The sequence below is a fragment of the Hypanus sabinus genome, chromosome 19 (genome assembly GCF_030144855.1).
Source record: "Hypanus sabinus isolate sHypSab1 chromosome 19, sHypSab1.hap1, whole genome shotgun sequence".
Classification (NCBI taxonomy): domain Eukaryota; kingdom Metazoa; phylum Chordata; class Chondrichthyes; order Myliobatiformes; family Dasyatidae; genus Hypanus; species Hypanus sabinus.
In genome coordinates this window covers 50187007-50210838 of record NC_082724.1, presented here as the reverse complement: position 1 = coordinate 50210838, position 23832 = coordinate 50187007, and the positions used below count along the sequence as shown (strand labels likewise).

The window sequence follows — 23832 nt, the reverse complement described above, 5'->3', positions numbered from 1 at the left end:
GGTTTTGCTGTTGTTTTGTTGCTTATTGTGTTCTATGTTGTTCTGCCAAGCTTCATGGGAATGTTGGTACCAGAATGTGTGTGACACTTGTGATCTGCTTCCAGCACACACCCTGGATTCTTGGTTGTTAATGCAAGCAACTCATTTCACAGCACGTTTCAATGGACATAATAAATAAACTCAAAACTTGAAATCTACCAATCCAAAATGACCCACGCTCAAGTCGGAGTACGGCCTTGATCCCCGCACCTTGATTGACACTATTTCTTACATCCATCCCTTACGTAGGGAGTGGAAATCTTAACGTTATGTCTCCATCTAAATGGGGAATGTGCAGTTCATAGTAATCTGTAATAAATACTATGTACAACAGGACAGTCAATATAGCATAGAAATACAATTGTATCGGTGTGAATAAATCAGTCTGATGGCCTGGTGGAAGAAGCTGTCCTGTTGGAGAGGCTGTCCTGTTGTTCCTGGCTTTTATGCTGCGGTACTATTTCCCAGATGGTAGCAGCTGGAACAGTTTGTGGTTGGGGTGACTCAGGTCCCCCAATGATCCTTCAGTCCTTTTTACACACCTCTATCTAGTGGGAAGATCACATCCACAGGTGTACTGGGCTGTCCGCACCACTCTCTGCAGAGTCCTGCAAGTGAGGGAAGTACAGTTCCCATACCAGGCAGTGATGCAGCCAGTCAGGATTCTCTCAATTGTGTCCCTGTAGAAATTCCTTAGGATTTGGGGACCTATGCCAAACTTCTTCAACTGTCTTGAGTGAAAGAGGCGCTGTTGTGCTTTTTTCACCACACAGCCAGTAAGTACAGACCACGTGAGAGGTGTGTGCCGAGGAACTGAAAGCTGTTCACCCTCTTAGCCCCAGATCCATCGATGTCAATAGGGGTCACCCTGTCTCCATTCCTCCTGTAGTCCACAACCAGCCCCTTTGTTTTTGTAACATTGAGGGAGAGGTTGTTTTCTTGACAGCACTGTGTCAGGGTGATGACTTCTTTTCAGTAGGCTGCCTTATTACTTGAGATTAGGCCAATCAATGTTGCACCGTCAGCAAATTTAATTAACAGATTGGAGCTGTGGGTGGTATACAGAGAGTAAAGGAGAGGGTTTAGGACACAGCCCTGGGGGGCTCCTGTTTTGAGGGGCAGAGGTGAGGGAGCCCACTCTTACCGCCTTGGTGCCATTTGCCTGAGCTTACTGAAGACCAGCCTTCACAGGCAGTCTCTCAACACCGAGCTGTGAACATGCCAACGGAGGGCAAGGGTCTCCTGCTCACTGGGCAATGGTTGGTGCTGTGTTCCCAGCACAGCACCTCTGCCAATAACAAGTCTCTTCGTAGAATGCTATCATGGCCCTGCCCACCACCCTTAGCTCCATTTCTGTTACTGCTCTCATTCATGGGAATGTTTACTGAGCACTACCAAGTGCAAATGAATTATTACGAAGCTGATTAACATTCTTACTGATGTGCATCGTGTCTGCAGCTGTGCTTTGTTCTCGGATCTCTCGTCCCTTTGACCTGTCTCAGTGTGTATCTTTATGTTCAATTAATAATTCCCAGGGAACTTTCTGTGTTCATTACAATCCATGCAGGTCATTCTTCCCTCTTACTTGCTAATCCCCTCTAACGAGCTTGTTGTGAGCAGCACAGTAGCGCAGCTAGTAGAGCTGCTGTTCACAGTTTCTGGGTGCAGTCGTGGTATTATCTGTGTAGAGTTTTCACCTCGTTTTCACTGCGTGAGTTTCTTCTGGGTGCCCTCGCGTCCTCCCACTTCCCAAGGGCGTGCGAGTTGGTAAGTTAATTGGCTTCTGTAAATTACCCCAAGTAAATAGATGAGCATCCGAATCTAAGGGTGGTTGACGGGAATATCAGTGTAAATGTTTGACTGTCACCATGAACTCAGTAAGATAAAGTGCTCTTTTTCTCTGCTTTGAATGACTCAAGTGAGGTCTCCTTAATTCAGTCTGCGTTTTCTAATCTCAGGAAATTGTCTTGCTTCTTCAACAGTAAGTCTTTTGGTAAAGTGCAAGGGAATTTCTTAAGAAATATTGTTGAACACACCCAATCAGTCAACATCTTTGTTTAGCTTCAATGGCACCTGAAACTTCTTGTTTCTAAAATCACAGGTCAATATTGAACTAATTTGTTCATTGCTACAACTCTCCACTTTTATTTACTTAAACAAGCTTGTAGTGCCTATCTTGCCACCTAAAAAGCTATCTGTCTTCCAACCTTGTGCTTTTTTTTAAATGTATCTACTATTACTTTAGCCTTTTGTACATTAAAAATAATTATCTCACTTGATGAATTTATTTTGTAGGTATCTGATTAACAATCTCTTTTATTTCCTGTGTTTTTCTTTTGTCGCAGTCCAGATTTCTGATACTGTTCCATGGCGTCTAATAATTCCTCAGCGCATGTAGATCACTTGTGATGCTTTCATGTATAGGTGCCTTAACGAGAATTGTTTCTTTTGCCCTTGGTTCCTGTCTCTTTCTGGTGTCTGGATTGTTTTTTCACGTCTAAGATTCAGCGAGATGTTGCACGTGCTGAAAATGTGCACGCTGGGTGTGAGTGCAAGATCATCTCCACATCTAAAATTACAAGGTTTCTTTTTCAAAACTTTAATGAAGTAGATAAGGAGAAACTGTTGCCCCCTACAGGAAGATCAATAACCAGAGGACTCGTTTTAGATCATTGACAAAAATAAAGGCTTTTTTTTCTTTTATTGTGCGAATTTGATTCTTGGGTTGGCAGGTTTGTCGATCTATAGCTGCCAGAGCTTGGAAGAGTGAAACACATTCTTTAAGAACTTAACACAGTCAATATCAAGTTGCTTTCCCAGCTCTGTTGTCCGGAATCAGAGGTCTCGGTCTCAGATAAATAGTTAGTCCTGTCATTCAGGATGGGGTTGAGAAGTTATCTCCTTACACAGAGGACAGTGGAGGGGTAGTCTCTGTCCCCAAGGGGGCTATGGGGGCTGAATCCCTGGATATTCAAGACAAAGACCTGTAAATTCTAGGAACTTATGCACTTAATGGCACCAAGAGAAATGATCATCAACATTATTGTTGAATGGTGGTGCGAGGAAGAGAATGACTTCCTTGGTGAAGGGTGTCAGTCCAGAAAGCCGACTGTTTATTCCCCACCATAGATGCAGCCTGGCCTGCTGAGTTCCTCCGGCAGTTTGTGTGTGGCTGCAGAGAATGACTTGTGTGTGTCTTGTGTTCTTGTGTGGTTGTTATGATCTTGAGTGCATCGTCAGGAAGAGGTTTGATGATAACTTTTAAAAGGGAACTAGACGTGAACCTTGAAGTGGAAGGAAAATGGACGCTGAGGGAACTATGGAGATGTGACAGATGTGGTTAGCCCTGTCAGAGAACTGGCACAGTTACGGTGACAGAATGGCTTCCTTCTGTGCTGTGTCATTCTACATTTAGAACCAATGTGTGGAAAGGATCTTTCAAACGACAGTGCTGCAATATATTGTCAATGTGATAGGTTCTCTTACATACACAGCCTGGTCGCACTTGTGATGTTGATTGATTCCAAACCCAGCATCTCACGAGTTCAAATCTCCTCAGGCATTTGACCTAATTCAACCTCACTGGGTAACATTTGCCAGACTTGTTCATTCTCTCTCTCTGTCTCTCTCTCTCTCTCTGTCTCTCTGTCTCTGTCTGTCTGTCTCTCTCTCTCTCTCTCTCTCTCTCTCTCTCTCTCTCTCTCTCTCTCTCTCTCTCTCTCTCTCTCTCTCTCTCTCTCTCTCTCTCTTGCAGCAGAGCACCACATGGACCTAATGTCATAAGCAAGTTTTACTTTGAATTCCAATCTTGTGCTGATGTTTGCCAATAACTAAATACAGCAGCTTTTTTTGTTTTTGATTCATCTCCATATCTGCTGTTTAATCATCAGTATCTGATTCCTGGAAGCTAGTGTCAGAAGTCAGCAGCCAGAATGTCCATTTATTCTGCTGAATTGTATACGTCTCCCAGTTTGTTACCATTCTAAGTACAAATGCTTGGTGACCTAGTCTCAGAACAACACTCAAACCAGCTGTTCAAACATGCATTTTCATGGCTCATTCTCCTCTACCTTGCTACCAGATAGATGTTTAGATTCTGAACAAAGGAAAACAAATCTTTGGACTCTTCTAACTTGCCATCTTGTTGCTCATTTCAATTAACTTCTTTTCATGAGGCACGTGTTCTTGTTATGTGTGTGCGTTTCTTCTTGCATTTCTATCAATGGCATCACCAATATTAAACAAGACTTTGCAGATAGGAAAGTTGTAAGGAAAATCTGATGAAGATCCTTGATATTTTTGGTTATTGGAACAAAGGAAGAAGATTTTGCCTGAAGGCCCTTGCACCCACACATCTCTTAACTTCAATTGCCCCATCACTAGTGTCCCTACGACCTATGGACTCACTTTCAAGGATATTTATTATTTATTTCTTTATTATTATTATGAGGAGTGATTGATAAGTTCATGGTCTAGGGTAGAAGGAGTCAATTTTAGAAAACCTAGCGCATTTATTTTTCAACATATTTCCCTCCTACATTTACACACTTAGTCCAGCGGTCATGGAGCATACAGATCTTGGACATCCAGAAAGTGTCCACAAGTGGGTGATTAATAAGTTTGTGGCCCAAGGTAGAAGGAGGTGCGTTATTAACTTCAAACTTTCTGCATAATCACTCAGAGTTGAACTGCACGTGCATGTAACAAGAGCTGTACAACTCATCTCGTATTATTTCTTTGTATCTGCAAAGTTTGTAGTGTTTTGCACAGTGGCTGTACGCCCAGTTGGTGCGTTCATTGATTCTAGTATGGTTATTGGATTTATAGAGTATGCCTGCAAGAAAATGATTCCCTAGGTTGTTTATTCTGACACGCATGTACTTTGATAATAATTTTACTTAAAGCTTTGGCATATTTTGTGCCACTACATCCATTGCTTCTAAGTATTAACCACTTGCCACTTTTATGTTAAGTTAGTTAAGGACACAATTCTAAGGATATCTGAACCTTTGAAGATTTCAAAATTTCCAGCAAACCTAGATTCAAGTTTATTTGCCACGGGTACATCAAACCATGCAGTGTCTTGTAAATATATTCAGCTTCCAACCCTTTGTTCATATAAAAGAGTATTACAGCCAGGGATTTTGATCAATTTAGCTGAGAATTTTTATTTGTGAATGACAAGCTCCTTTTCCCTCAGTAGAGTCCAAAAAACAGGGAAAATTGTAAAACATGAAAAATGAAAAATTTACAAACTGAAATGTCAGTAGTTCAAAAGTATTTATCCCCCTTTGCTCAGTTCATAGTTGAACCATCTCTTACAGCTATTACAGCCAGAGTCTTTTTGGATAAGTCTCTATTGGCTTTGCACAGCGTGATGGAGCAAAATTGCCCATTCCTCCTTACAAAATTGCTTAAGCTGTGCTGGATTTCCTGTCCCTGCTGCTGAAATGCAACCCCACTGCATGGTGCTACCTCCTGGCTGATGCACAATTTTAAATTTACGCCATACATACTGCTTGGTATTGAGGCCAAAAAGGTCCACTTCAGTCTCATCTGACCACAAATCCTCCTTCCATATCCTTACAATATCTTCTAAATTATGCTTTGTAAGGCAATGATATGCTTTTTTTTTAGCCAGGGCTGCTGCTTTGCCTCACTTTTTGTGCAAGGCCTTAGAGATTGTGGAGCCATGGTCTTCATCTCCAGCTTCGTCAGCCATTGACTTCCACAGCTTACTCAGAGTAACTGTTAGTGTCACAGTGGCCTCTCTTACAAGTGCAATTCTCCTCCAGCAACTAAGTCTAGAGGGGCAGCCTGACCTAGGCCATGTGGCTGTGGTTTCATATCTTTCCCAGTTTTTCACAATTGACTGGACTGAACTCCAAGGTATGTTGAGATGGTCTTGTATCCTTCCCCAGATTTGTACTTCTCTATTATCACTTCCCTGACCTGGCTTGAATGCTAGTTTGTCTTCATTTTGGTTTGGTCTATTGAAAATTTACCATAATGTTGGACCTTATGGGGGGGGGGGGGCTCTATTTATTTAGGTAATCCTCCAAGTTTCTACACCAACAAATTCTGTGAACTGGTGAGGTAATATACAGCATTGCACCTGAGGAAAGTTAGCATTGTTAATTACAAAGAGGTTGGATACTTTTACAACCTCACAATGTTGGTTTTTAATTTTTAATAAAATGTTGACAGGTTTTGGAATTCTTCATTTGAGAGCAACTCAAAAAATCCTACTTCATTGTATTTAAATTTTAGAAAATGGAACAGTAAATGTAAAATACTTATGGGGGCTGAATACCTTTACACAAAAGTGTTAACAACCAACACACCCAAGATGTTCTGGGGTCAGCTGGCAAACGTCACCAAACATCCTGTGCTAGCACAACATGCTCGTATGCTTGGTAGAACAAAACAGGCAACAAACAAGAACAAGCCCCATTCTTCCCTCTGCCACGCCCATTCAGGTACATATGCAATCCTTAAATCCCAGGACAGGCCTGCAGCTGCAGCCTCTGGCAGCCATGGACTTGGACCTGCTTATCACCTAATAGGAAATGGAGAAGGGTTTCAGGGAAAGGATTTCCAAGTGTATGGCCTATCAGCAAAAGGAGAGCCACCAATGGAGGAGTGATTAAAATTGAGAATAGCCAAAGGGCCAGATTTCAAAAGAATTAAGTATCTAAGCGTTATAAAGATTGAGGAGTCTAGTAGTGTAGCGATTAACGCAATGCTATTGCAGCTAGAGGTGTCGAAGGTCAGAGTTTAATTTTGGCAACCTCTGTAAGAAAGTTTGTATGTTCTCCCCGTTTGTGCATCATAGTCCAAAGAAGTACCAAATAATAAGTCATTGTAAATTATCCTGTGATTAAGCAAGGGTTAAATCGGGGGTTGCTGAACAGTACAGCTCACTAGGCCTGCAGGGCCTGTTCCACGCTGTATATCTAAAACAAAATAAATAAAAATCAAAGAATCTCTGAGCACAGGAGCTTTGAGAATTATATAAATTATGAGATCTGCAGCAGAGTTTTGGATATCCTCAACATTAGAGAATGCAAACAGCAGAACAATGTAATGGTCAGTCTAGAGTTGGCAAATGTTAAGGATGAAGGTTCGTCAGCAAATTTAGGAATGGTGTCAGATCGTCATGAGAATAGGAAATTTTAACGATGGTGTTAAATATGTCCTGATCTCATTATGGGATGCAATGTGAGACGAAGGTTGCTAAGAGCTCAGTTAAGCCTCAGATAGCGACTAAGAAATGGATGGAGGTGATGGTTGTGGAATTACAGCAAAGAGTGATGAGAATAGGTTGGATTTTAGTAGTTTTTAGTTAGGGGAAGTCTCCACCTCTCCATTACTGGATGTTAAATATTCAGTGATGGGTTGAGATAAGAGATGTTATGATAGATTTGGATAAAACAATATTACAGATAGAAACTAATAAAGTGTTTTCAGATGATGTTGCCTTGAGGCAATATACAGATAGAATACAGTTGAGATACAAGAGAAAGCAGAAGTAACATTATTGAAGTAGAGGCCATTGTAAGGGCTCTCTGGGTAGAACCAGCTTGATATGGTTGCGTGCAGAGGAAAGCAGTGGTGAAACACCAGAGGACTTTGCCCTGATCACTTCTGGTACATGCTACAAACAGAAGGAACTGTGGATCATCATGTGACCTCTCCACTATCTCTTAGCAGAGTGTTGCTAACGGAAACCGCAGAGAAGTACAGGAATACATGGAATGCGCTGCCAGGGGTGGTGGTAAAGGCAGATACATTGGAGACATTTAACAAACTCTTAGATAGACACATGGATGAAAGAAAAATTGAGGGCTATATTGAAAAAAGGGTTTAAGATGATCTTGGGGAAGATTAAAAGGTCAGCACGACATCATAGGATGAAAGGCCTTGGGTCCAAACTGTCGTTTAGAATATAGTTACTTTTCTATGTTCTAAAAGGTGGGTGTGGACTTAGGATAGGACAGAAGGAGTTGTGAAGTCGGGGCTCAGTTTGAACAGACCCATGTTTCAGAGCTGGGGGATGATAATGATGGCTAGTTTGACAATGACTGAGGACAGGAAAACATCACGACCAGAATATGTAACAGTTTCTTCCCCCCAAGCCATCAGACTCCTCAATACCCAGAGACGGGACTGACACCAACCTACTGCCCTCTACTGTGCCTATTGTCTTGTTTATTATTTATTGTAATGCCTGCACTGTTTTGTGCACTTTATGCAGTCCTGGGTAGATCTGTAGTCTAGTGTTTTTTTTATGTGTTGTTTTACATAGTTCAGTGTAGTTTTTGTATTGTTTCATGTAGCACCATGGTCCTGAAAAACATTGTCTCGTTTTTACTGTGTACCGTACCAGCAGTCATGGTCAAAATGACAATAAAATGTGACTTGACTTGTTAACAACTACAGTAGAGACCAGTGCCAGTGAGAAAAGAGCAGTAGTCCCCACTTTTGTGTGAATTCAAATGAGTTGGTTTTGTGGACAGATGAAATCAGAGATAGGGAAGGTAGCAAAAATTGCTAGGACACTGGGAAACAAAGTGAATCAGACCCTTTTGGCCTGGGGGGAGGAGTTGGGGAAGAGAAGCCGTAGCATTAACTGATGAAGGAAGTCCAGAAATTCCCCTACACTCACTCAGTGGAAATAATGTAAGAAGATTTCCAATTGTGCATAGAAGCTTGGAGTTATCTAGAATGGTTTAAGTGGATTAAAATTGAGTTTAAAATGTTTTATGTAGTCCAACCAGATATGCTGGTGAATGGCTCAGTCATCTATCATGAATATTTATGTCGCTACCTTTTCAGTTTAAAGTAGGATCATTAAGGCCTGTCCATTGAGGAGTGCCCAGTGTGAAGACTGGAGAATGGAAGAATGAAGAATGGAACTGGAGAGTGAAAGGTGGTACATTTGAGCAGATTTGTGCGGTGAACAGCGTGTCAAAAGTCATTCTATTTGGGAACTTGAAACTATCAGTGAGCACACGTAGTTTTTCAGGGTCCCCTCAGTGCTGTGATATACCTTGTGAATGCCTTCATTTTAATCAGAACCAGGTTTATCATCACTGACATATGGCGTGAAATTTGTTGTTTTGTGATAACAGTGCAGGGCAGTACATCAAAGTTACTATGTTTAAAAAAAATGTGAAAGAGGAATAGTGAAATTATGTTCCTGGATTTAAGAACTGTTCGGAAATCAGATGGCAGAGGTCAATAAGCTGTTCCTAAAGCATTGAATGGATGTCTTCCAGTTCCTGTACCTGCTCCCCAATGTTAGAAATTAGAAGGGGACATGTCTCAGATGGTGAGGACCCTTCAAGATATTAAGTATGGATGATAATCCAAAACCCATTCTTCTGAAGGGCCCTGCTATTGGGTTTCTCACGCCCCAGAAATGCAAGGAGAAAGTGGGACTATTTGCTTCACTACTAGAAACTATTGCATTGCTTCTGTTGCCCCACACCAGAACTGCCCCCACCGGCATCCAACCCCTCGCCAAATGCGACTACATTAAAAGCACTTGGAATGATTACGAATGCCCCCTGGGAGCAAAGATCTCCCAGTCAAAGAACTGCCATTAAGAATTTGGCAAGGTAACAGGAAATAGCAAGCTTCTTTTAAAAAAAAGGAAGTTCAGGGTCAAGTGACAGAAATCACAGCAGGAATGGTGAAAAAAAGAAAACCATTCCAGATTTTAAAAGTGGATTTAATGCATTTCTCTGAGTCATGGGGGCTTTTCTCACAGGGAGGAGAGAGAATTAATGGATTTTGTCCTTGGAGGAAAATTATCAGCTGGTCACTAAAAGGATGTAATCATGTAGACAATCCTCTTCCTATGATCCTCCTGCAGCAATTTTCCACATGTGTGAATTGGTTCCATTAGCTTTGCAAAACTTTTCAATCTTTTTTTGACAAATTACCATCTTGGGTGAGGGAAATAATTGTCCCTTTTGAATGCAGAGGAAATGAGCATTATTGTGTAGAAATCTGTTTGAATTTCTAAAATGACATACTAATGATACAATAATAATGACCCGTGCACATTCTCAACTCAACCTCTCCGAAAAAAGAATGTATTTAACTTTAGCATCTTTAAATTGTGATGCTGGTGGCATGATTGTTTCAAGCAAAGGGCTGGGAAATAGTCAGCTGTCACATTGAGACAAAGTCAGGAAGAAAAAAGTCGACAAAAATTATGGATACAACCCAGTCAATCACACACAATGGATGAGTACATTTACAAGGAGTGTGGCCACAAGAGAACATTATCCACCATCAGGGACCCTCATTATTTAGGCCATGCTCTCTTTCTGCTTCTGTCACTGGGCAGGAGCCTTGGGTCCTACAACACTGGGTTCAGGAACAGTTATTACCCTACAACCATCAGGCTTCTGAACCAGCCTGGATAACTTCACTCAACTCTGAACTGATTCCACAACCTACACATTCAATTTCAAAGACACATTCTCATTATTATTTCTTTCCTTCTTTTATTTATAATTTGTTCAGTTTTTCTTCTATTGCACATTGGTTTTTTGTCAGTCTTTAGTATAAATTCTTTCACAAATTTTATTATTTTTTATTTTCCTTTAAGTGGCGATGGGAAAGTCAACTTCAAGGAAAAATATTCTGATATATACACTCAGTGGCAAGTTTATAAGGTACAGGAGTGGAGGCTTGTATGGTGTAGCCCATCAGTCTGACATCGGTGGTGGGGAAAATGCTAGAGTCGGTTATCAAAGATGTGATAACAGCACATTTGGAAAGCGGTGAAAACATTGGTCAAAGTCAGCATGGATTTGTGAAAGGAAAATCATGTCTGACGAATCTTATAGAATTTTTTGAAGATGTAACTAGTAGAGTGGATAGGGGAGAGCCAGTGGATGTGGTATATTTAGATTTTCAAAAGGCTTTTGACAAGGTCCCGCACAGGGGATTAGTGTGCAAACTTAAAGCACACGGTATTGGGGGTATGGTATTGATGTAGATAGAGAATTGGTTGGCAAACAGGAAGCAAAGAGTGGGAGTAAACAGGACCTTTTCAGAATGGCAGGCAGTGACTAGTGGGGTACCGCAAGGCTCAGTGCTGGGACCCCAGTTGTTTACAATATATATTAATGATTTAGACAAGAGAATTAAATGCAGCATCTCCAAGTTTGCAGATGACACGAAGCTGGGCGGCGGTGTTAGCTGTGAGGAGGATGCTAAGAGGATGCAAGGTGACTTTGGATAGGTTAGGTGAGTGGGCAAATTCATGGCAGATGCAAGTTAATGTGGATAAATGTGAGGTTATCCACTTTGGTTGCAAGAACAGGAAAACAGATTATTATCTGAATGGTGGCCGATTAGGAAAAGGGGAGGTGCAACGAGACCTGGGTGTCATTGTACACCAGTCATTGAAGGTGGGCATGCAGGTACAGCAGGCAGTGAAAAAGGCAAATGGCATGTTGGCATTCATAGCAAAAGGATTTGAGTACAGGAGCAGGGAGGATCTACTGCAGTTGTACAAGGCCTTGGTGAGACCGCACCTAGTGTATTGTGTACAGTTTTGGTCCCCTAATCTGAGGAAAGACATTCTTGCCATAGAGGGAGTACAAAGAAGGTTCACCAGATTGATTCCTGGGATGGCAGGACTTTCATATGAAAAAAGACTGGATCGACTAGGCTTATACTCACTAGAATTTAGAAGATTGAGGGGGGATCTTATTGAAACGTATAAAATTCTAAAGGGATTGGACAGGCTAGATGCAGGAAGATTGTTTCCGATGTTGGGGAAGTCCAGTACGAGGGGTCACAGTTTAAGGATAAAGGAGAAGCCTTTTTGGACCGAGATGAGGAATAACTTCTTCACACAGAGAGTGGTGAATCTGTGGAATTCTCTGCCACAGGAAACAGTTGAGGCTGGTTCATTGGCTATATTTAAGAGGAAGTTAGATATGGCCCTTGTGGCTAAAAGGATTGGGGGTATGGAGAGAAAGCAGGTACAGGGTTCTGAGTTGGATGATCAGCCATGATCATACTGAATGGTGGTGCAGGCTCAAGGGGCCGAATGGCCTACTCCTGCACCTATTTTCTATGTTTCTATGTTTCTGTCCACTTCAAGGTTCAGCACATTGTGTATTCAGAGATGTTGTAACACGTGGTTATTTGAGTTACTGTCACCTTCCTGTCAGATTGAACTGATCGGGCCATTCTCCTTTGATCTTTCTCATTAACCAGGCATTTATACCCACAGAACTGGATGGGTTTTTTTTTTGGTTTTTCACAACCATCCTCTGTGAACTCTAGGGACTGCTGTGTATGAAAATCTTAAGAGATCAGCAGTTTCTGAGATCCTCAAACCACCCCATCTGGCACCAACATCACAATTCTACGGTCAAAGTCATTTAGGTCACATTTCTTCCCCATTTTGATGTTTGGTCTGAGCAACAACTGAACCTCTTGACCATGTCTGCATGCTTTTATGCATTAAGTTGCTACCATATGATTGGCTGATTAGATATTTGTGTTAATGAGCAAGTGTACCTAATAAAGTGGCCACTGAGGGTACGTACTTTGATAATAAATTTAGTTTGAACTTTTGAAAGACTATTTTTAGCCAGCTATAATGCCATAAACAAGTTTGCTGATGACTCCACTATCACAGGCCAAGTCAAAGGTGATGAATCAGAATATAGGAGGAAGATTGAAAATCTGGTTGAGTGGTGTTACAACAACAACCTCTTAAAGTCAGCAAGACCAAGGAGTTGGTTAATGACTTTAGGAGAAGGAAAGCAGAGGTCCATGAGCCAGTCCTCATCAGAGAATCAGAGATGCAGAAGATCAGGAACTTTAATCTCCTCAGTTTTATCATTTCAGAGAACCTGTCCTGGGTCCAGCATTAAAGTGCAATTATGAAAAAAGCACGGCAATTTCTTATGAGTTTACAAAGATTCAGCATGACATCTAAAACTTTGACAAAATTCTATAGATGTGTAGTGGAGAGTATACTGATAGACTACATCGCAACCTGGTATGGAAACATCAATACCCTAGTGTTGGCGCGTGGCCAAGTGGTTAAGGCTTTGGGCTATTGATCTGAAGGTCATTAGTTCAAGCCTCAGCCAAGGCAGCTTGTGTGTCCTTGAGCAAGGAAGGCACTGAACCATGCACTGCTCCTGCACGTTTATGGCCCAGTGGTGCAGTATGGACAAAACAAGACAAGAACAGAAAATCCTACAAAAAGTGCTGGGTACAGCCCAGTCCATCATAGCTAAAGCCCTCCCCACCATTGAGCATATCTACATAAAGTGTAGTCGCATTTAGGTAGCATCCATCATCAGGGACCCCCACCACCCAGGTCATGCTGTCTTCTCACTGCTGCCATTAAGAAGGTGGTGCCAGAGTCTCGGGACTCAAACAACCAGGTTGAGAAACAGTTATTACCAACAGGCTCCTGAACCAAAGGGGATAACTTCACTTGCCCATCACTGAAATGTTCCCACAACCTGTGGACTCACTTTCAAGGACTCATCATCTCATGTTCTTAATACTTATTGCTTATTTATTTCTAATTATTACTCCTTTTTTTTGTTTTTGTATTTGCACAGTTTGTTGTTTATTGCACACTGGTTGAGTGGCCAGTTGGTTTGGTCTTCCATTGATTCTATTATTCCATTATGGATTTATTGAGTGTGCTTGCAAGAAAATGAATCTCAGGGTTGTATCTGGTGGTATATATGTACTTTGATAACAAATTTACTTAGAACTTTGTCACATGATTTGGAGCTATGCCCTGTAGCTATCCAGGTGAAGGACAATTGTGATCCCTGATCATTGTTCATTGGATCATAAAGTGCAAAGTTGCTAGTGTCTGGTTCCCACCTGCGACAGCTATAGACACTCAGCTACCAGGAAGGGAAATACGCCTGACATGGACACCGGTTAATGCAGAAAAAAATACCTATAAATTGGTTCCTATGGTTGTTCTTAGGTATTTGAATGCTAGTCAAAAGTTCCCCGACCCCTGTACTGAATGGCAAATTTCACTCCCACCTCACTGAAACAAAAAGCTTTTCTGAAACTTACTGCCAATTATTTAATGTTGAATTTGCATGAAAATATTTTTGGTGTCTATAAAAAGACATTGAGAAGCTCATGATTGTTAATTGGCCAGCGTGATCTTTAGCTTACTGAATTTTTTCCCTGAACTGAATGCATTGATCTCACCTCTCACTAAACTTCTTTGTATAGTTGATCTAACCTTTCAGCTTGAAGTTTTTATTCTTGTCATTTGTGACCACCTTTCAGTTTGAGACTGGGGGAGGGTGTGTGGGACAAGGAGAAGAAGAAAAACTAAGTGAAACCCGTGTGTTTTCAGTTTCTCATGCCTACAATTGATGGCCCTGGTTAAATTGGTGACAGTCGAGGAAGTCACACCCTGCCTACCTTTTGCAGTTATGTATCTTTGCTGTGCTGCTGACAGATGTCTCACCATTGGAATGTTTTTTTTAAAGTTACATATTGTTTGTGACATGTAGACATCACTGGCACAGCATTATTTATTGCCCAACACAATGGAGATGGTGAACCTCTGGACTCTCTACAGATTTCCTACAGTGGTGGTTGATAGGGATTCTGGTTATTGGCTGGGTATTGTGCTCCATGAGCAACCTCTTTATGGGAATTATTTTATGGAGTCACAGCACATGGAAATCAGCCCTTCAACCCGACCTATCCATACTGACCAGTATGCCTATTGAAGCTAGCTTGCTTGTATTTGGACTATACCCCTCCAAACCTTTCCAATCGAATCATCTGTTCAAGTAACTTTTAAATTTTCTATACCCACTTTCTATATACCACTTCTTTTTGCAGATCATTCCATATATTGACCACCCTGTGGGTGAAAGTAGTCCCTTGGCTTCCTATTACATCTCACCTCTCTCACCTTAAACCTGCATCCTCTATTTCTTCATTCCCAACAGAAGACTGTGTCTCTACCTCTCATGATTTTATACACCTCTATAGTCATCCGGAACTCTCCTGCACTCCAAGGAATGAAATTCAATTTGCTCAACCTGTCTCCGTAATTCAGTCCCTTAAGTCCACACACCATTCTTGTAAATCTTTTCTGCACTTATCTATTATTTCTTCCACCACCACCACCCCAATCCAACGCCACCCATCTCCCCTCTTCAGCCATTGTTTCCTTTGGGTACTTTGTCCCAATAATAATCCCTGAACATTTGAGCACCGACCCACTGCCAACCATGCCTAAGAGGGCAGCATGTACCCGGATGGTGTATGTCAGTAGGTGGCATTGTCATGTTTAATACCTGCTACCACATACACACTTCCCAAGAGGGTTTATTAGATCAGAAAAAGAAGCCGTGGTTAATTTCTGCAGCACCACTCTCAATATTTTTGCCAATCTAGCACATCCAGGAGCTGAGGTCCAGAACTTGCCTTCTTTTGGTAACTTAGTGCCACACCCACTGGTATCTGACTGCTGTTCTCCTCTGCAGAGCTGCATTATAACTTTCATCAAGCTATATACTTGTAATAAACTGGTCAATGGAGCAAATGCATATGATATCCCCAAGTTTCTGCAAGAAATTTGAATGAGCTAATTTTTGCTTTGTTCATCCTGACTAACAAAATGGTAGTAGTTTTAAAATGACAGATTTTCTTCTTCAACCTGTCAAAGTTCTTTTCATTTACCCTATTTCTTGATCCAAACTCTGAAATTTCAGTGTTGACATAGTTTAAGGTCAGAACAATGATTCCTTCCATCCCAAATTTTAGAATGTGGGTGGATGGGGGAGAGGGGTGGGAGTGGCAGCTGGCCATTGCGGGATAGGATAGATGTTGGGAAGTGAGCATTACATTGCAAAACAGCTAAGCTATTTGTCTTTTTCTAAGTAATTGTTGAGTTACTGGAAATAAGTTAGACCCATGTTTTGAAGAAGGTTCCTCTATGATCAAGCATCAGACAAGCCGAGCAACTGTAATAGCTGCCAAATAATCCCACGCTGTGGAGTGAAAAACAGCATGGTTAACCCGCCCCCACATCTGTAAACATATGTTGTGTTCTGGGGATTTTTCCAGCTTTTTTTCTCTACCACGTAGCAGCTCACCCAAGCCTGGAAATGTGGTGAGCCAACTTCCTCCTGTGGCTTTTCTTTGGTCTTTTAGCAAAGTCATCTGCTGCCGGGAAAGGGGAGGGTTGTCTACTGGTTTTTAATCACTCTGCTCAGGCTTGCAGGCAGAGAGAGTAGGAGGGCTTAATCAGACAGCACACAATAACATTGGTATGTGGGAGTTCAAAAGGGTGTCTGCATCCTGGTGTGCTTGTCCCTATACGTTCAGTGTTCAGAAATTAGCTTGGCAAAAATGCTGCTTCTAAGACGCTCTGATCACAGGACTTGTATCTTTACCTTTGAACAATTAATATATGTTTAACAATTATTGCTCTCTAAAGGCTTTTAAACTCGAGCTGAAAACGTGAAACTGCAAATCTACTTTTCCTTATGAGAGAGCCACTTGTTCTCTGTCCATAGTTTTTCTCCCCTTCCCAGTCTTGGAACTAAAGTTGACACTACTGAAGTTTGAGAAGTCACTTAATCTGCCCACCATTTACCTTCCCTCTTGCTTGGCTTCACCTATCACCTTCTAGCTTGTATTCCTCCTCTACCTCCACCACCTTATTCTGACTTCTTCCTCTGAAGGGTTTTTGCCCGAAACATCATTTGTTTATTCTCCTCCATAGATGCTGCCTGACCTGCTGCGTTCCTCCAGTACATGTTGCTCTGGATTTCCAGCATCTACAGAATCCTTTTTGCTTAAAGTTAGAGACTGAGAATTGGATTAGTATCATATTGCAGCTCCATCTCTGCCCTAATGGTTTTCAATTGATCTAGAACTTCTGTTCTGCATTTTTAATGTCATCTCTCATGACACAAACCATTTTTCTCCAACAACTAAATCACGAGCAAATAACACTCAGCCATGTAGATGTGGAACAAATAGTGAATTCTATCTGGAACAAGAGTCCTTTAATAAAACTCCCATTTGCACTGGGTAAAACTATAAAATCTGTTGCCTCTGGACTTGAATAACATTAATACCTCCAAATTGCAAATACTTTTTACGGACTAAAATATTGTAAATTGTATAAATGTGAAATTAAAGCAGAAAATGCTGAAAATGCAGAGAAAGTTAAGATTTCAAGTTAATGATCTTTTATCATAAATCAAAGATTTCAGAAATGCTGTGATGGGAAGTGACAAAAGAGCAAATGGGAAATCTCTCTGATCGGTGAATTGAATTAAGTGGCAGAAATTGTGCGTGTACAAATTTGTTCCTAGTTTGTAGTGGCAGCACATTGTACCATTCCTCTGAGGTTCATTTCATTGAAATTGAAGAGCAAAAGCTGGACCATTTCAATTTGAGGGCTTTGGTTACAAACCTTAATCAGGGACAAGAGTGGGTCGTATCACAATAAGGATTACCAAATAACCCTTATCAAGTCTGATTGATGCATTATAGAAAGCATCCTGTCTGGATGCATCACATCTTGGTGTGGAGGCTGCTCTGCCCGTGACCACAAGAACCTGTAGAGAGTTGTGGACACAGCTCAGTACATCACGAAAACCAGCTTCTCCTCTATGGATTCTGTTTATACTTCTCACTGCCTCTGTAAAGCAGTCGACATAATTAAAGAACCCACCCAGCCCGGCCATTCCCTCTTCACTCCTCTCCCACTGGGTAGAAGATACAAAAGTTCGGCTCAAAGACAGCTTCCAGTCTGCTTTTATAAGACTATTAAATAGTTCCCTAGTACAATAAGTTGGATCCTTGACTTCACCATCTACCTCATTATGATCCTGCATCTTCTTTTAGCTTGTGCTGCACTTGTTCTGTAGCTGTTACATTTAATTTGGCACTGTTATTGTTCTACCTTGTTCTGCCTCAGTGCACTGTGTAATGATCTGATCTGTATCAGCAGTATGCAAGTTAACCTTTTCACTGTACCACAGTGTGTATGATGGCAATCAAATCATTCCAATTCCAAAAACTGGGAATATGGCCTGTTGCCAATATTACTGTAGGCTTCTCGTTATTGGCTGAGTCCGCAAGTTTGCTCCACAGGATTGTGTATGCCTATCATAGAATCCCGTAGCTCTGAGAGAGGTCCTTTGGCCCTCCTATTCTAATCCCATTTGCCTGCATTAAGCCCACAGCCTTCCATGCCTTTCCTATCTTTCTATCCCAAACATTCAATTAGAATCTGCCTCTCCCAGACCCTCTGGCAGATTGTTCCAGATAATAGCCACACTCAAACTTTCCTCTCAGATCCTACCCTCTCACCTCAAACCTGTGCCATTTCTGCCCCGGGGGAGATACCTCTTCAGCTTATAAACTTACTGCCTTATTGCGATATATAAAGTGATAATAATTTATTGTGATATTAGATATTATTTACTTATCAGACCTCTCTCATCCCCACCCCCCAAATAAGTGAAGCCCTCTATTCCAGGCAACGTTTCAGTGAACCTTTTATGCACACTATCTATTGCTACCACATCTATCCTGTAGTGTGGTGACCAGAATTGTACAGCAATGCTCCAAATGTGATCAGATCAATTTTTTGTACAACTGCAATGTGACATCCCAACTCTTGTACTCAATGCCTTGGCGGGCAAGGGCAAACTTTTCAAATGGTTTAATCTGATCTACCTGTGAGCTGGGGACTCGGTGTTAACCAGTGAATTGAACAAGGCAGCAAAGAATTAATTTTAAGAGGGAGTCTAACATTTCTTCTCTATACTTCTGGTTTAGGATCATGGTTCATCAGTGCAAATAGGTTGCTGTTCTGGCTGCTCATGGTAGGCTGAGTTTGGATACCACTATCCCATAATAACAATGTGGGGTCAATAGTGTATATTTTTGTCTTTCCATGGATTCAGGTAGTGTTGATTGAAATAAGAGAGCCCTGTCTTAATTATTGTTCCTTCGAGTTAGTAGATGAAAACCTTGTGGCTTTGAGTCAAATTATGTGGTATTACTATATTTCATAGCCCCTTTGTCCTCAGAAATGTTGACAAAGTTACTGAACAATGATGCCAAAAAAATTTCAGTTGCTTTAAGTGCCAATAAAATGTTTTGCACACAGTACTAGGCATTTTGGAGAGGTCACTGATGGCTGTACTCAGGTTTGTTAATCCTTTTGTATGGTATCCTGAGAGTAGTTAAGGGTGTGTATATTAGTATATGTGATTTTTAAAGGAGCCAAGTCTGCTTTATTGTGCATTTATAATATTGAATGTTATTTCAGCTGCCATCTTGTAATGTATGTTACATTAAATGTGTTGTAGCTATTTTCCCCACGACTTAACAAGACAACATTGGTTAGAGTTTCCAACCTTTTCACAATACTCTTGACTCAAAAATATAAAAGTATGAAAAATGGATAAAATGGGAAATATCGCAGTGGTGCTAGATTTTCACATCCATTGACACAGATGTGCAGTTGTCACCTATTGATATTCATAGGACTTCTTTTTAGATGTCCTGTGGACATCTTGTACACTGAAATCAGCTGTCAGTATCTGAGCTGCATTGCAACCCTCTTGCAGATAAGGGTGGAATTAATTTCCAGTGGCTGTTGGACAGAATTTGATATACAGGGAGCTTTAGGGTCATCTAAAGTTGTGTAAACAGCACAAAATACTTTTGTGTTTGCTCCGTTGATGCATTAGAGGGTGTTGACTTTGCTTGAACCAGTTCCTAGCCAGTCTGCAAAGACTGCCAGTGACCTGGTAAACACCTGTTATTCCAAGATGTATAATGTGATGGGAAGTAATTTTCTTCCCATTTCCAGAATAGATCAAGCTGTGTTACGTGGAGAAAAACACTGCTCTCACTCAGTCTCACACTTTGGCTAGAGTTTAGGGCACTCGTTGAGCAACCAGATTAGTCACCGGAAGGCCTGCACTAACAATCCAGACAGACGAGTTCAAATCCCACTGTGGCAGCTGTGGAATGTAAATTCACCTCATAAGATGCCGAAGTGACTAATCATTAGTAGAATTGCCTACTTGTCACCAAAACCCATTGAGTTCACTAATATCTTTCAGGTTTGCATGACTTCAGACCTGCAATAGTGTCTCTTGACTCTTAACTGCCCTCGGAACTGCCTTACAAGTCACTCAGCTTTATCTTAACAATGGACCAACACGGAAAGAAAGACAAAACTGTAAAGATCTGCCAGCATCAGTCTAGATGCTGAATCTGGATACTCCCCGCCAAGTCCACACACCATCCCGACTTGCTGTGTTGGTACTGGGGGCGGCGTGGCGCCGGTTGTGGTCGGCCCCCAGTGCTTCCCCGGGCTGTGTCGGTCATTGGTGTGGGTGGCGCATATCACTGTTTCTCAATGTGACAAATAAATGTAAACTTTAACCTCTTAGTCACTGGGTGTACTTAAAGTGGAAGTTGTTGGTTTCTTGATTAGTAAGGGCATCAAATGTTACAGGAAGCAGACAGAAGAATGGTGTTGAGAGGGATGATAATTTGGCCAGGATGGAATGGCGGAGCAAACTCAATGGGCTGAATGACCTAACTCTCCTTTGTCTTATTTACTTATGGAAATGCAGAGCAGGTCCTTCATCATCACTGGGTCTCCCTTCTCAACACCATGGTGGGAACACATGCACCAGCAGAGCTGCAGAAATTCAAGAGGCTTTCTCACACCTTTTCTTAAAGGCAATTAAAGAACGTCAATAATTATTGACCTTGCGGATGACTCTCAGATCATTTTAAAAAATGACAAAAGTTTGTGAAGGGTTAACATGTTCATCAGCCTCTCTCAATAATCCGTGAATGATCTGCAGCTACTTTGTGGGAAGATTCCTGGTCAGTTTACGTGGCAAGTGTTATCAGCACAGGACCCTCCTTGAGACTATGAACAGAGCCACCCAGACTCACCCTGTTTCAAAAACAGGAAACTGCAAAGGATTTGGGCCCAGCACAAGCTGAGTGAGGAAGTGAGAATGTACGATGCTTTAAGAAAGCATGAAATGTACGATCTTTAAGAAATGTACGATCTTGCTTTAAGAAAGGCAAGGCAACCTATCAGCATGAGAAAGTTCGCCAGTATTTTATGTTACTTATTAATAGGTGTTTGATCAGGTAGATTAAGCAAATCCAGTCATTGTTCATTGTATTTGTGTACTATTTTTAATATAAACATCTTAAAATTCAGATCGAATCTAGCCTTGCTGATTATTTCCTCGGTAGGTTTGTGAGTGAAACACAATAGATAGTGGGTTAGGTAGAATGTTGCTTCTGCAGGCATGAAATACAACGCAGCCAAATAAAGTCAACAAAACCAACTTTTGGAAACGGGGAATAACGCACAAGTGCCACTATGGTTTATCTCGTGCAAGAGCTGAGTAATTTCCACCTTATTGTATTCTGTACATCTATCAAAGGTGTAATAATGTCGCAATCACCCAAGGTACTTGTCATATCAGTAGGTTCTGAGCAGAATGAGTCAATCTTGCGTATCACCTCATTTTTTTCATGATTCTAAATAAACCAAATTTAATTTTGACCTCCCTCAAGTTTCATATCACTGGTACTGTATTAAAATCAAAGCATCAATAGTTAAAGTTGGTTATTGCCAAGGATGAGCTGCCAGATCCCAGATTAGGAGCCCTGGTGAGATCACATCTAGAATCTTGTGTGTTGGTATCAAGAAAGGAGGTACTTGGATGAGACTACAGCAACGGTTCATCAGATTGACCTGCAAAGGCATATTTATTAAAGCAGAACGGATCTGTACTCTCCCCTCGTCTGTCATGGACTCCCTCTTATTTTCTGGTTGCCTTGATGAAGCATTCAACATAATCCAACATCCCTCCCACTGGACATTCTTTCTTCTGTCCTTTCCTACCGGGCAGAAGATATTAAAAGCCTGAAAGCAAATACCACCGGGCTCAAGGACAGCTTCTATCCCACTGTCAGCTCTCAGGTGACTAAATGAACCACTTGTATGATAAGCTTGATCTCTTGACTTTGCAATCTACCTCATCATGGTCCTGCATCATATTTTCTACCTACACTACACTTCCTCTGTGACTGTTAACTTCATCCCAGGTCCAGATGATCTGCATCCTAGGGTACTAAAGGAGTTGGCCCTGGAAATTGCGGATGCATTGGTAATCATTTTCCAATGTTCCTTAGATTCAGGATCAGTTCCTGAGGATTGGAGAATGGCTAATGTTATCCCACTTTTTAAGAAAGGAGGGAGGAAGAAAACAGAGAACTATTGACCTATCAGTCGGTGGTGGGGAAGATGCTAGAGTCCATTATTAAGGATGAAATAGTGGCATATCTAGATAGCAGTGATAGGATAAATCATGATAAATAAATCATAGGATAAACCAAGGGTAAATCATGCTTGACTAATCTGTTGGAGATTTTCGAGGATGTAACCAGGAAGTTAGATGGGGGAGATCCAATGGATGTAGTGTACCTCGATTTTCAGAAGGCATTTGATAAGGTCCCACATAGGAGATTGGTGGGTAAAATCAAAGCTCATGGCATTGGGGGGAAGATATTGACATGGATAGAAAATTGGTTGGCAGATAGAAAGCAAAGGGTAATGGTGAATGGGTGTTTCTCGGAATGGCAGGTGGTGACTAGTGGGGTGCCACAGGGCTCGTTATTGGGACCACAGCTGTTTACGATTTACATAAACGATTTAGATGAAGGCATTGAGAATAACATCAGCAAGTTTGCTGATGATACTAAGCTGGGTGGCAGTGTGACATGTGATGAGGATGTTAGGAGAATTCAGGGTGACTTGGATAGGCTGGGTGAGTGGGCAGATACTTGACAGATGACGTTTAATGTGAATAAGTGTGAGGTTATCCACTATGGGAGTAAGAACAGGAAGGCAGATTATTATCTGAACAGTGTAGAGTTAGGTAAGGGAGAAATACAAAGAGATCTAGGAGTCCTTGTTCATCAGTCACTAAAGGTGAATGGGCAAGTGCAGCAGGCAGTGAAGAAGGCTAATGAAATGTTGGCCTTTATTACAAAGGGAATTGAGTACAAGAGCAAGGAAATCCTCTTGCATTTGGACAGAGCCCTGGTGAGACCACAGCTGGAGTATTGTGTGCAGTTTTGGTCTCCAGGGTTGGAAGGACATCCTGGCTGTAGAGGAAGTGCAGCGTAGATTCACGAGGTTAATTCCTGGGATGTCTGGACTGTCTTACGCAGAGAGGTTAAAGAGACTGGAATTAAAATTAAAAGAGACACACTGGAATTAAGGAGATTGAGAGGGGATCTGATTGAAACATATAAGATTATTAAGGGATTGGACAAGATAGAGGCAGGAAATATGTTCCAGATGCTGGGAGAGTCCAGTACCAGAGGGCATGGTTTAAGAATAAGGGTTAGGTCATTTAGGACAGAGTTAAGGAAAAACTTCTTCTCCCAGAGAGTTGTGGGAGTCTGGAATGCACTGCCTCGGAAGGTAGTGGAGGCTAATTCTCTGGATGTTTTCAAGAAGGAGCGAGATAGGTATCTTATGGATAGGGGAATCAAGGGATATGGGGACAAGGCAGGAACTGGGTATTGATAGTAGATGATCAGCCATGATTTCAAAATGGTGGTGCAGGCTCGAAAGGCTGAATGGTCTACTTCTGCATCTATTGTCTATTCTGTTATTGGTTTTCCCTTGATGAAGTGATCTGTATGGATGGCAGGCAA

The 23832-nt window shown here is 41.5% G+C and overlaps 1 protein-coding gene across 6 annotated transcripts in view; it reads left to right on the top strand.

Moving 5' to 3' along the window:
* itpr1b (inositol 1,4,5-trisphosphate receptor, type 1b) overlaps window positions 1-23832 on the top strand; it is a 531527-nt gene that overhangs the window by 485112 nt on the left and 22583 nt on the right. The gene's annotated exons all lie outside the window — the stretch shown is intronic.